This window comes from Littorina saxatilis, linkage group LG7 (genome assembly GCF_037325665.1).
Source record: "Littorina saxatilis isolate snail1 linkage group LG7, US_GU_Lsax_2.0, whole genome shotgun sequence".
NCBI lineage: Eukaryota > Metazoa > Mollusca > Gastropoda > Littorinimorpha > Littorinidae > Littorina > Littorina saxatilis.
The window spans coordinates 36,782,413-36,797,850 of record NC_090251.1 but is presented as its reverse complement, the minus strand read 5'-3'; positions in this window follow the sequence as shown (position 1 = coordinate 36,797,850).

The window sequence follows — 15,438 nt, the reverse complement described above, 5'->3', positions numbered from 1 at the left end:
TGGTTTGTCACAAAAAGCAGATGTTTAGCCAATTTTGATATCAAAGTTCACTCAAGACTTTGTATCTTTTGCAGACAAATCTGTTAATTTGAACAAAGTGGGATATTAAAAAGTTTGATCAGGAAGAAGTTGTTATTTTTTGTGGAATGCCAAACATAAAGTAACTACCTGGTTCAATCCAGTGCTACAAAAAATGCAAGAGTCCAAATGCAATAAGCCATACACTGAACATGCATAACAATAGTTATTCTCATTGTCTGTACAGGCTGGAATGGATATGGAGAGATACTTTTGTAATGAGATGGAACCAGGTATGATGCATCGATGGCATATTATGTTCAATCCTGCATGATTATGTTAGCCCAGTAAAACCTAAAACATGTTACATGTATCTGAATTTCTGAAAATACCCCCTTTAGAATTAAGTGCAACAACCCCCAAATGTGCAAAACATTCTTGCAAGCTGAACATGTCAGGATCAGGATGTACCCCTGGCATTTTTCCATAAAACCACTTCACATAGCAGGGTTGGTAGACTTTGGGCTGGCGACACGCACACGGTTTAGGTCGGACAGCTTTGTGATGAGATGGATCCTGTCGTCGTCATCCGGCTTTGGCGAATATCCTGCCGTCTGATGTCCAGATCCTCTGTATTCCCGGGTGTTCGGCGACTCGTTGATACAGCGTGTAATTTGCCTTGGTTAAGTCCTCCACAATGACCACTCAGCATTCCTCGGTTGCGTACCACTTCCTTCTTGGTCTTCCTGGAGAAGAACTTCACAATGATGGGCCGGTTTCTTCCCGCCTGTCCAGGCTCTTGCCAACTCGCTGTGTCTAATTTTTCAGTTTCGACTGGCGAAGATTCTTCTCAAAATTATGCCGTAGCTTATTATCCACATTACCAAATGATGAGTAAGTATACAATTCCCAGCAGCTAACAGAAAACACAAGTGTTATTCCGATAACGTACCAGCTAGATCAGCATTTGGAATATATACGTAGCAGACTACACTGAAATACGACTGCATCAGTTCAGTAAATGAATGGTTTCCGAATTATTATTTCAAGGCAAGAACAATCGGAATCGAAAACGTGTAGGGTTTAGAACGTCCGTACCATATATAAGACTTATTACCAGCCTGCCTCATGCGTGCAGACTCAGTGCAACGTGACGAGCAATTTTTCTTTTTGGAATGCTGCAGTGGTTCGATTGCCCTAGCCTAGCAGACGACATAAACCCCGCTCAGCAAACTAACATGTTGGGCAAATGTGAACGAAAAAACGATGGGGATTTAATACGTGTAGGGTTCAGAGCATTCTTACTGTTCATATTTAGTACCAGACTCCCCGATGAGTGAAGATACCACACGAGAAACATGCCACATTTATTTTGAAAATGTGCTAACCATCAACCTTGGGGGTTAGCCAATTCAAGGGGAGTCACTCTGCACAGTCAATCCGTCGAAGCTCGACTTGAGGTTTCGAATCGCAAATAACTAAGAACACAGTCCTTTCTCCGAGTTCAAATGAGGTCTCTCTGACAGATCATCACTGTTTAGCTTAACGCTACACTGGAATTTACCAACAGAAATTAAAACAAGAGTTTGCGTGTGATGAAAGCACGACACACTCGAGACAGCCCACACAAAAGTAGATCTACGACCTGACCACACAGTTATGCCTATTCAAATGCGCGTAGCAAAATGTGCGTGTTGTATCTTCTTTTTTCGCTGGCGGTACCGACAATATTGTTATTGAAACAATCCCAGTGCACTAAGAGATTTATAGAGCAATTCTCGAAAATAATTATTGAACTCAGCGCTATGCGCTTCGTTCAATAATGAATTTTCTCGATTTGCTCTATAAATCCCTTAGTGCACTGGGATGTCCCAATAACTTAAAGTAGTAGTAAGGGTAAGCATGCAGCAGTAAATAATAAGCATGCAGGAATAAATAATTATCGACCGGTGGTTGAATACAAGCTCCTGTGTTACACACCTATGAGCCGAGACCTACGATTTAATGTCTACAGGTATCCTGGGTATACGCACGATAAGGTACTCTTTGTAGACGTCTTCCTTGCTCTCATGGCATTCGGAAACATCAAGAACGGCCTTCTAATCAGCCTGGTCCTTGCTACCAGTCGTGTCATCAAGCTCTTCTTTCCTCTCCATGCACGACGTCTGCTGGTCAAGTCCAGGATGAGAATAGTGGTCATCTGCTGTCTGATATATTCTCACGGACTGCTGACCTTCATCAAATTATCTACTTGCCGAATGATAACCCAACGTTCATTACATTGAAAACCGTTTTGGGGTCGGCATTGAGTTACCTTTCTTTCTTTCTTTATTTGGTGTTTAACGTCGTTTTCAACCGTTCAAGGTTATATCGCGACGGATTGAGTTACCTGCTGCCGGCCTCATTACAGATTGTACTCATGTTGGCCGTTATCTGCAAAGTACTGGGACAAAGAGCCAACATCGCACCGTTGGTCGTAGAACTATCTTCCAGGGGAAGTTCCGAAAAGAACAGCAAGACGGAAGTAGGAAAAAATCCATGTTTCCCAATAAAAACAAAGTCCCGCCAGTTTGTCTACGTGGTGTTTGCCATTTGTTCCATGAGTTTTGTTGCGCACGTACTCCCGGCTACCGCAATTACTCTGTTGAGGAAGAACGACCAAGCGAGAAAGAAAGCCATGAAAATCGCTATTTGGCTTAAATCAATCAACTGCTGTGTCAACATCATCTTCTACATGTTCATCCCTCTGTTTCGTTACATGTTCACTGGGCGGGGATATAGCTCAGTTGGTAGCGCGCTGGATTTGTATTCAGTTGGCCGCTGTCAGCGTGAGTTCGATCCCAGGTTCGGCGGAAATTTATTTCACAGAGTCAACTTTGTGTGCAGACTCTCTTCGGTGTCCGAACCTCCCCCCGTGTACACTACATTGGGTGTGCACGTTAAAGATCCCACGATTGACAAAAGGGTCTTTCCTGGCAAAATTGCTTAGGCACAGTTAATAATTGTCTACCTATACCCGTGTGACTTGGAATAATAGGCCGTGAAAGGTAAATATGCGCCGAAATGGCTGCAATCTACTGGCCGTATAAAATTTCATCTCACACGGCATCACTGCAGAGCGCCTAGAACTGTACCCACGGAATATGCGCGATATAAGACTCATTGATTGATTGATTGATTGAAAATAGATAGACTTTTGCAGACAGTAGGAGTTTCATACACTCTTGGAACTTCGTCAGAACGTGTCGGAACAGCGGCGAGCAGAAGGAACACGGGTGGTAAAGATGGAGAGGGGGATGGCGAGAGAACGGAGACTGACCAAGAGGAAGGGATCGCCGAGACGGACAACAACCTCCCGGACTCTCCCTCTCTCAAAAGCCTGGCCAAGAAAGGAGACTCCACTTGTACTACATAGTAGATCAGTCTGCAGAGCAGTCGTCATGGTCGTTGGCTGTACGGCTAGACTGCAGCTGTGAGACACTGACATAGTGCAGCTGGTGACAGCTAGCGGCAGGTGTATTGTGATACTCATAGACTTCCAAACTTTACCATTCAAATTGCCGTGGTTTCTAAACAGGCCTCAAGGTTTAGGCAAAAAAAAAAAATAGGTGTGGTTAAGGTAACATAGCCCAAACAAATAGGGTAGGAAGGTAGGCAATCACTTTTTTTTTCTAATGTGTACAAATTAAACCTACTTGACAGGGAAATAAGTGTGCGACTCGGGCGCTTTCGCTTTCATTGCGTTTTCTGCACTCGTTTTCTTGGTTTTTGTGGGTTTTTTTTGACAAATGTAATAAAAAGTTATAGGGTCGGCCCCTAAAAATAGGGTAGGTCGGGTTACCGTAACCACACCTATTTTTTTTATGCCTTAGTATAGTAGCCTGTTCAGATGTTTGCTTACTCACTTTGCCAAACCAGCCCCAACATCCATAAGTTTATACTGTTTTTAATTTAGCCATGTTTTGAGAAAGACATTCTTCTCCGAGACCGCCTTAGCCTCGAGGTCCACAATAACTGTCGAGATCTGTGCCATATGTCACATTTTGGTCAAATATACAAATAAAATGTACGTGTCGATCCATTTATGTTAGACTTCCTTTTATTTGTTACGAGTGAAGGCACACACACATGTCCACTCCTTTGTAGTTTCGGACAGTCGGCCTATATGACGTCACATGGACCAAAGAAGGGCAATCCAGAGTTTAATCGATACGTTTACACATTGATAGGCTTCCATTTGAAACTTCGAGGGTATCATTATCGATTAACGTCCGACCAAAGCCTTATTGAAGCCCGACCGACATGGTTCTGTTCTTTTCACATACTACTTTCAGTTCACTAACTTGCATGCGGACAGTCCCAAAATATGAGGTTGCTCAAGATATTCCAACCGTATCACTCTGCGCCTGCTTTTTTTTCACCTACATTTTGTTGTTTGGTGTTAAGAGAGACTAATAATTGTACGTGCACCAATGCGCCTCCCTAGTAGGTGTACAATGAGTAAATGTCCGGTGTTTATCGAAAATAGAACGCCGGTAAACTGACCAAAGCATTTTGTCACAGGCTGTATGCACATACATTTTCCGACGGATTAATCTGCGTGTGCTTTGGGTTTTTTAGCCATTAAATAGGCGACAAATAGAAAAGGACATGAAATCGACGCTAAAGGTAGATCATGGTATCGTGAAAATAAACGTGCGTCGTCAGCATTTTGTCAAGGCCGTTGTCACGAGTTATATGCACATAAACATATCAGTGGCTGTTGTACATTAATCAATTATGACGGATTAATTTGCGTGTGCTTTACTTATGCAGACATATATAGGTGATAGTAGGCAAACTAATCAAAATCTACGTGAATGTTGATTACATTTAATGTCAGAATTAACGTGAGTGGACAACCACTGTACTGCACGTGACCTAATGCGCCGGCTGTGTACATGAACATATGATGATGTTAGCGGCTATGTCTTAGAAAAGAAAAACAAAAAAACAAAGCAAAGCAAGGCAACAACAAAGCAAAGTATACCAAACGAAACGGTTCCAATTAAACCAAACCAAACGTAACCAAACCAAACCAATCCAAACCAAATATAACCAAACCAAACCAAACCAAACCAAAACAAAGCAATAAAAAGCAAACAACAACTAAGCAAAACAAAGCAAAACAAAGCAAAGAATAGCAAATAAACAAAAAACTAAAAAAGCAAAACACAAATCGTGTCATTTGAAATGTTTAACATGTTGACTACTTTCCAGCAATAATTTACGACACAAATCCCGAACTGACAAAACGTCAATGGAAAATCAACTGCATGAACGTGACTTTAGACTAGTCGCTCGTCAAGATGACAATCGATCTAAAAAAAAAAATGACTTTCACCTGTGAGTTTCATCGTGACTATTCCACGTGACAAAATCGTTTTTAAAATTGACCTCCACCTGTCTTTTATTGTGATCTAGCAAATATCAGTCAGATATGAATGGGCGAAAGAGATGACATGATACCGACGCAAAAGTAGATCACACTAACATCCGTATAAATGTGCGGAGGCAACCCTTGACCCAGACCTGACCAAAAGTGACGGGTGCGTGCGTGAACATATGATGATGTTATTGTCTGTGGTATAACCCCGACACCCCCCCCCTCCCCCACCCCATCCCAAGAAAAACAAACCCACAAGCCGTCGATTTACTGTACATTTATACTTACTAACATCCTTCACAAATTGCCAAAATGTAGAGTAAACTTTCGCGAACATGACTTCACATAGTTTGTTTGTCACAATGATCGATCTCAAAATGACCTTCACCAGTGCTTCGTCGCCACTTTTATCACCTTGACAATCGACTTGACAGTGACCTTCACCTAGTGCTTCGTCGCCACTTTTATCACCTTGACAATCGACTTTACAATGACCTTCTCCTGTGCTTCGTCGCCACTTTTGTCACCTTGACAATCGACTTTACAATGACCTTCACCTGCTTTTCATCTACACCTCACAAATATCAGGCAAAACACAATAACTTCCTTTTTCATCCTCCCTCCCCCCTCTGCTGGTAAATAATTGGTCTGGCCAAGACACAGCAGGTGCTTAGTTCTTAGCCTGGCGGCGTTACGTGCCATTCCACGCAGACTTACTTGTGACACCAGAGTCTCTGCTAACAATGCCTAATTACGTTAGTGTCTCCAAAGACAACGTCTACATGTTTTCAGGCGATACCAACAAGGGCGACAACCCCCCTGGTGCTTCATGAGATCATCATCGGGCGTTTTGTGTGTGTGTGTGTGTGTGTGTGTGTGTGTGTGTGTGTGTGTGTGTGTGTGTGTATGTGTGTATGTGTGTGTGTATGTGTGTATGTGTGTGTGTGTGTGTAAGTGTGTGTGTGTGCACTAGGTCACAAACTGATTTTGTTCGGGGGTTAGCGGCGTTTCTCAGAGTTTTAGCCCAGACATATGTGACAGTGCAAGAGAAATGTGTAATTACATTTTGTTACAATTGAGATGTATTCAATGTTGACAGAAAGAAGTATATTCCCAGGTATTACTGACTGCTTGCACAGTATATGACTATTCTGTGGCCTGCGGTTTATAAGCTCTAATTATTAATCAAATGAAAATTTGGCAGTATTTTTTTTTAAACATTAATTTGTCTGTATGCATGCGAAGTCATGAACTATAGCGTCATATAATTCAACAAACCTGTTACGGGATTCAATATTTTACCCGAAGTACATCACGAATGGCGGCATACAATTCTGAGAGTGTAAAAGCAATCCAACAGGTTGTTTCTCAAATACAGAGCTTTTTGTCACCGTACCCCTCAAAAATGACCAAAAAAACCTCCCGTTTTTGACCACTCATGCGATCGAGCTCTGCATTGTTGCATTTAATATTTTCTAAAATAACTACTTCCTCTAGCTGATAATCAAAACAAAATATACGCACACGGGTACATAAGGATTTAGACCCACTGTTGCTGTGATACCCTCCTCGCTGTCAGGTTCCCATTGGTCGCAGTATGTACCTTAATCTGAACTAAACTAATGACTTCATTCAATAGCGACTATCGCGTGTTTGATCCAGTTGAATACTGACTGTCGTACGTAACAGTTTACTTTACTTTCACCTTAAATGAAGATAATGTCAAGTGTTTTAGTATAAGAACATCTGTGTCCCTCTGTCTCTGTCTCTGTCTCTGTGTCTTTCTCTGTCTCTGTCTCTCTGTATCTGTGTCTCTGTCTGTCTATCTGTCTGTGTATCTGTCTGTCTGTCTGTCTGTCTGTCTCTCTCTCTTTCTCTCTTTTTCTCGTCTCGTTCGAGTGTGTTTGCGCGCGCGCGCGCGCGTGTGTGTGTGTGTGTGTGTATGTGTGGGTGTATGTGTGTGTGCGTGTTTGTGTGTGTGTGTGTGTGTGTATGTGTGTGTATGTGTGTGTGAGTGTGTAACCTTGGTGTTTGTGTAGGAGCCGGAGTTGTATATTTCACACGGTAAATTTCGTTGGTCGGAAATTGATGATGATTATAACAGCTTAAGAAATATGCAAATAACACCAACGCGCGCACATGAAGAGCCTTTGCTTTAGGAAAATATTGTCGAAATTAATGTGAAGTTTGAACTGAGCAATTAAAATAAGTAAATAAAGGATGTATCTTTTCGGTTACATACCGGAGTTTACAGGCAGGATATGTTCTTTGTTACTTTGCAGTATGTAGAACTTAAAAGGCCTTCACAATAAAATATTTTTACTCAAATTCATGATGAAAATACACACACACACGCACACACACGCTAACACACACACACACACACACACACACACACACACACACACACACACACACACACACACACACACACACTCACACATTTTGAAAAATTAAAGGAATACGCACGACAATCTCCGTATTGGTCGCTTGGGATTTTTAACCTCATCATTGAATCTTATTCTAGAGAGTTGAATCGCATTAACAGATGTCATTCTTCAAATCCATGAAAAACTGAGTAAATCGACGAAAATGAATGAATAGACAAATAAATAGATACACGTTTTCAACTAAATATGACTGCACAACGGTTTGTATGTCAAAATAAGGACTCCCCATACCTCTACTGGTATATAACTAAAAAGATTAAAAGGCTACCATCGGTAAGTTAGATGACAAAAAGGCCTGAACGATCAGAGAACCAACACAAGGAAATCAAATAAAGTTGACACAAACAGTTTTACTAACGAGCAGCAGCTTCTGTTTGTTTTTAGGTTAAACATTGTGACAGCAGTACATGAGATGGTTGTTCAGATTTGTTTTTAAATCAATGTTTAAGCAAGTAAGAACAAACAAGAAATTAGCACACACAAAAAGAAGAATGTGAAGAACAATAAACAAGTCGCGTAAGGCGAAATTACTACATTTAGTCAAGCTGTGGAACTCACAGAATGAAACTGAACTCACTGCATTTTTACAGCAAGAGCGTATACTCGTAGCATCGTCAGTCCACCGCTCGATGCAAAGGCAGTGAAATTGACAAGAAGAGCGGGGTAGTAGTTGCGCTGAGAAGGATAGCTCGCTTTTCTGTATATCTATTCTTTTTCATTTTCTGAGCGTGTTTTTAATCCAAACATATCACATCTATATGTTTTTGGAATCAGGAACCCACAAGATGAAAGTGTTTTTAAATCGATTTCGGAAATTTTATTTTAATAATAATTTTTATATTTTTAATTTTCAGAGCTTGTTTTTAATCCGAATATAACATATTTATATGTTTTTGGAATCAGAAAATGACGAAGAATAAGATGAACGTAAACTTGGATCGTTTAAAAAAATATATTTTTTTTACAATTTTCAGATTTTTAATGACCAAAGTCATTAATTAATTTTTAAGCCACCAAGCTGAAATGCAATACCGAAGTCCGGCCTTCGTGGAAGATTGCTGGGCCAAAACTTCAATCAATTTGATTGAAAAATGAGGGTGTGACAGTGCCGGCGCCTTAACTTTTACAAAAAGCCGGATATGACGTCATCAAAGGTATTTATCAAAAAAAAGAAAAAAAAATTCCGGGGATATCAATCCCAGGAACTCTCATGTAAAATTTCATAAAGATCGGTCCAGTAGTTTGGTCTGAATCGCTCTACACACACGCACACACACACACACACACACACATACACCACACCCTCGTCTCGATTCCCCCCTCTACGTTAAAACATTTAGTCAAAACTTGACTAAATGTAAAAAGGGGAAAAAAGTAAACAGACGGAAATCGACATTGAAATCAAACAGAACCTTACCCTGATTTTCTGTTGACAGTGGCCATTGGCATAGGGTCTGTACTCTCTCTCCGGGGATGGCATGCAAATAACTACTATTACAGCAACCAAGTTCCTTCAGCTCAACAAATAGCGTAGTGTAGACTATTAACATTCGGATCGAAATAATTTAAACGACATGTCCATGTTTGCAATATTTTTCTGTGTTGTACGTTGGTATTTACAGAGTATACCAGTCCTGTTGTGTTGCCATGCCTGTGTACGTGTGTGTGTGTGAGCGTGCGCGCGCGCGCGGGGGGGGCGTGTGTGTTCGCGCGAGCGTGTGAAGTCCGCGTACCTGCATGTATGTGAAGTTTCCATGAAATGTCTGGTTGTGACTCCTTTATGTAGTTTGATTTCAGAATGTTATACTAGTTAAACAATGACACAGGAACTACTTTATTGGGTGCTTCTAAATACATAAGTGACGTTTTTTGATGTTGTTACATTTGACAGCATTTTGACTACAAAATAATCTCCTCTTGATGACAATATCTCGGAAAGGAGACTCGGGAGAGCTTGCACTGATCGCGGAATGATCTCCCTTCGAGAACTCTTCAGTCTTTCTTCTGACGGAAGCCATGGTGTACCCAACCGTCAAACATGATCTCGGTGGACGAACGCTGAGAGTGGTGACAAAAAAGGTAACTTTACAACATTCTGTTTTGATTGAAAACGGTCCGATTGTTGTAGAGAAAAAAAGATGATACCCAGAACTTACTGCAGGGTTTCAAACCGATGCCTATTCTTCAGTCACCTCGACTCCTGTGACGCGTTTGAGTCGCCCTGTGTATTGTTCCTGAGGAGTAAAAGTAATTAAGACAGTAATTAAACAAAAAACATCCAACTCTGCACAGGAAGCAGTCAAGATGTTTATTCTTGGTACGTGTTCAAATGGAGGGATGTTTTGATCCCATGTGAAGAGCTAGAAAGGTCTGAGACAGTGAGCAGATCTGGGTGTTTCTTTTTACATTTAGTCAAGTTTTGACTAAATGTTTTAACATAGAGGGGGGGAATCGAGACGAGGGTCGTGGTGTGTGTGTGTGTGTGTGTGTGTGTGTGTGTGTGTGTGTGTGTGTGTGTGTGTCTGTCTGTGTGTGTGTGTGTAGAGCGATTCAGACTAAACTACTGGACCGATCTTTATGAAATTTGACATGAGAGTTCCTGGGTATGATATCCCCGGACATTGTTTTCATTTTTTCGATAAATACCTTTGATGACGTCATATCCGGCTTTTTGTAAAAGTTGAGGCGGCACTGTCACACCCTCATTTTTCAATTAAATTAATTAACATTTTGGCAAAGCAATCTTCGACAAAGGCCGGGGTTTGGTATTGCATTTCAGATTGGTGGCATAAAAACTAATGAGTGAGTTTGGTCATTAAAAATCGGAAACTTGTAATTAAAATTATTTTTTTATTAAACGATCCAACAACAATTTCGTCTTATTCTTCATCATTTTCTGATTCCAAAAACATATAAATATGTTATATTTGGATTAAAAACAAGCTCTGAAAATTAAAAATATAAAAATTATGATCAAAATTAAATTTCCGAAATCGATTTAAAAACTATTTCATCTTATTCCTTGTCGGTTCCTGATTCCAAAAACATATAGATATGATATGTTTGGATTAAAAACACGCTCAGAAAGTTAAAACGAAGAGAGGTACAGTAAAGCGTGCTATGAAGCACAGCGCAACCGCTGCCGCGCCAAACAGGCTCGTCACTTTCACTGCCTTTTGCACTAGCGGCGGACTACGTTCAGTTTCATTCTGTGAGTTCCACAGCTTGACTAAATGTAGTAATTTTGCCTTACGCGACTTGGTTTTTTTACGGGAATGACTGTGCTTTCGAAGGGGGCAAAGTTAGGACCTAAATGAAAGTTTCTTTGATTTGCAGTGGATTCCCTTCGTCAAAAGTCATCGGAACGGTAACAGCACGTGGTACACAGGCCTCTGCATCGACCTGCTGAATTTACTGGCGGAATCTCTCAATTTCACGTAGGTATACCGGCAACCCGGCGCGTACCTTGTGTACACTGTTAGCCTTCGTGTTTTTTGTGTGAATAATGTTTAATTTTTACATTTAGTCAATTTTTTTAAATTGTTTTGACCTAGAGCTTTCAACTTTCTCACACGCCCGTGGTTTGATAAGCTTTACACGTGACCCAAGTCGGGTTTACCCTCATCAAACTCCAAGGTGACAGTCACGGTGGGGTCAAGCTTTTGCCAAACGAATACAGTACCGCCTTCGAAACAGGAATAATGAGATAAGTGTTCACAACTAGGGGAGGTAACACCCACTGCTGACAGTAAACAGTGTGCCGGGGGAAATACATTGTACATCACTGAAATGAAAGTAAATTCTTTGTACTTGCAACAAACTGATGTATGAGCAGAAAAGTTGTACAAACCCTCAGGTCTGACCGCTGAGTGTGGTTGTGTCGCTGCAGGTACACGCTCTCAGAAACAGCCGACGGAATCTGGGGAAGCAAGTTAGCCAACGGCACGTGGGCTGGCATGACTGGCATGCTGCACAGAAAGGTCTGTGGAACAATGTTGCTGTTATGTCTCTTTTTTTCAGTTTCAGCTTAGTGCATTTCCTAAAAGTAACGCCTGTTATATTTAGTACATGCTAGCCTGAACTGCATAACACGTGCTACCTTCGTTTCAAGTTTACATTTAGTCAAGTTTTAGTCAAGTTTTGACTTAATGTTTTTTGAGATAGACTAGGAATCGAGACGAGGGTGGTTTATGTATGTGTGTGTGACCTTTTACTTTGAGATTGACCGGCCAAATGATTTGTAAACTTTGTATGTGGATTTCCCAGATGATATCCCGAGAGGTTTTGAATTTGAGCTGATGAATGTGTATATCTGGACTGGGTGGCCGAGTGGTAACGCACTTGCGCTCGGAAGCGAGAGGTTGCGAGTTCGACCCTGGGTCAGGGCGTTAGCAATTTTCTTCCCTCCCCCCCCCTTTCCTAACCTAGGTGGTGGGTTCAAGTGCTAGTCTTTCGGATGAGACGAAAAACCGAGGTCCCTTCGTGTACACTACATTGGGGTGTGCACGTTAAAGATCCCACGATTGACAAAAGGGTCTTTCCTGGCAAAATTGTATAGGCATAGATAAAAATGTCCACCAAAATACCCGTGTGACTTGGAATAATAGGCCGTGAAAAGTAGGATATGCGCCGAAATGGCTGCGATCTGCTGGCCGATGTGAATGCGTGATGTATTGTGTAAAAACATTCCATCTCACACGGCATAAATAAATCCCTGCGCCTTGAATATGTGCGCGATATAAATTGCATAAAATAAAAAAAATAAAAAAAATCCCTGCGCTAATTAGAACTGTACCCACGGAATACGCGCGATATAAGCCTCATATTGATTGATTGATTGATATTTGTTTCTTTTTACGGGAAATATCAGGTATCTACAAAAAAAAATTCTGGAGGAATGTTACATAAATATCCGTTCCATAAGTGTGTGTGTGTGCCAGTATATGTAGCGGGAGGGAGAGCAATACTGAGAAAGGGGACGAAAGGGAAAACAGAGAAAGGCTCACAAACAAACAGTAAGAAGCTGAGTTAATAAAAGCACAAAAATGAAGAAACCGGTTAAATGGAAATGACTTAATTGACTACAAAACCTTGACAGACGATTGCAGATTCACTGTGCATCACTATGAGTTTATCTGCAAGTTTTGAAGACGCAAGTGACGTCAGCTTTGGCGTAATTTTATTATAATCATTCAGGGGACATAGAAATCGTGACATTTCTTTGGAACTGTGATTGACTAAATGGTTTTTCACGCTTCAGCTGTCTTGCTTTTCATGTTGAATAAATACGCTTTCCAGGAGGCTGACCTGGCTGTGTCGGGCTTTTCGGTGAGCGCTGAGCGAGCCGAAGTGTCCGACTACACCGTAGGCTTCTACCATGATGACGTCATTCTGATGACGACCTTTCCTGACGCCGCTCCCGTGGGCTGGACCTTCTACATTAAACCTTTCCACTGGCACGTCTACCTGCTGCTGGGATGCTGTTTGCTGCTAATGACAGTTGTTCTGTCGATTATGGACATCCACTTCGTTAGAGCGAACGCCCGCTGTCCGTCCACTGGAGAGAAGAAAACAGGTCTTGCTTTCATCGCTTCATGGGTTTGGAAGGCCTTTGAGGCGCTGTTTGGAGGACTCATTGGTCGAGGTTTGTGTGATCACACCTGTTTACCTGTCTCTACAATCTAACTAAGAAAATATCGCGGTTGACAAAAAAATATCACGGTTGACACCACGCACCGGCCCCAATCGAAATAGCACGCAGGGAATATGTTTGTTTGTTTGTTTGTTTGTTTGTTTGCTTAACGCCCAGTCGACCACGAAGGGCCATATCAGGGCGGTGCTGCTTTGACATAATTATAACGTGGGCCACACACAAGACAGAAGTCGCAGCACAGGCTTCGTGTCTCACCCAGTCACATTATTCTGACACCGGACCAACCAGTCCTAGCACTAACCCCATAATGCCAGACGCCAGGCGGAGCAGCCACTAGATTGCCAATGTTAAAGTCTTAGGTATGACCCGGCCGGGGTTCGAACCCACAACCTCCCGATCACGGGGCGGACGCCTTACCACAAGGCCAACCGTGCCGGTCAGGGAATATGTAATCGAAAGGATTTTTGAAATTCGCTCAATATGTATTGCCAAAGAATTGGATTGAAATGGAATCGAGGGTACGGTTGTGTGTGTGTGTGTGTGTGTGTGTGTGTGTGTGTGTGTGTGTGTGTGTGTGTGTGTGTGCGTGCGCGCGTGTGTGTGTGTGTGTGTGTGTGTGTGTGTGTGTGTGTGTGTGTGTGTGTGTGTGTGTGTGTGTGTACAAAGTATTCAATGCATACATAATGTTCAATGCAGAATTATTGGACACATGGCGCCCCATACAACACGCGGTGCAATATTACTTTGGTCAAGTTTCTAAAATACGGAACGCGGATCGTATCAACTGATGCATCAAATTGATGCATCCAAAACCAAGATTTGATGCATCATTTTCACAATTTGATGCATCATTTTCACAAAAGGATGCATCATTTTCAAAAAGGATGCATCATTTTCAAAAACTGATGCATCCGATACGAAAATGATGCATCATTTTAGAAAATGATGCATCATTTTGATGCATCACTTTCGGTGTTGTATGCATGCGAAAGATCATTCATTTCCGGTCTTTCCGTAAGAAATGCCTGAGCACGGAAAAACTTGAAATGACATTTTGACGAATATAAACAGATGCCGTCGGCACCTCCTTCTCCTTCGTTTCTCGCCTCCTGCCGTCTTTGCTCGACTGTTTGAACCACAGCTTCTTCCAAACCGTCAATTACACTTGCCATGATTTCGGAAAAATTCCTGCTGGTAGTGGGATTGGGAATGGCGCGTACAAAAGAGGTTTAGAAATAGTTCGTTTCGCTTCGTATTCCGGTTCAAATTTTGCTTTTTGCTCGGCACTTTCCGGGAAAACCCGAAAATTCTGATGCATCAAAACGATGCATCAAATTCGTGGTTTTGGATGCATCAATTTCCTGCATCAGTTGATACGATCCGCGTTCCGTACTAAAGACGTGTTCATTTTCTTGGAGTAACCTTTTCCTCGCCATGTTCCAAATGGTATTTCCACTTTACAGCCGTGGCACACGAAGCTGTCTCGAGGGGTGGTCGCGTGTTACTATGGGCGTGGATGCTGATGTGCTTGGTGACGGTTGCTGCCTACACGGGAAAGCTGACGTCAAACGCCGTGGTTACCAAGCAACCAGTTCCCTTCAACTCACTCAGTGAGCTGGTTCAGAGGACAGACTACCGTTGGGGCCTTGCTAAAGGAACCCTGGATGAATATACTTTTTCTGTAAGAGATTTGAACATATCATTATGTATTCGTGACTGTTGATTTAATTGCTGTATTATTGTTGAACTATGTATTTAAATTCAGTGTTATCTTTGTGTTCCAATGAAATTCAACTCTAAAGTTTCGTTATCTTGTCATGGTTTGTGATATGGTGTGATGATGGTAAGTGGTGCATGTGGCTTGGATGGGGGAGGTCTCATTTCAAGTTTTA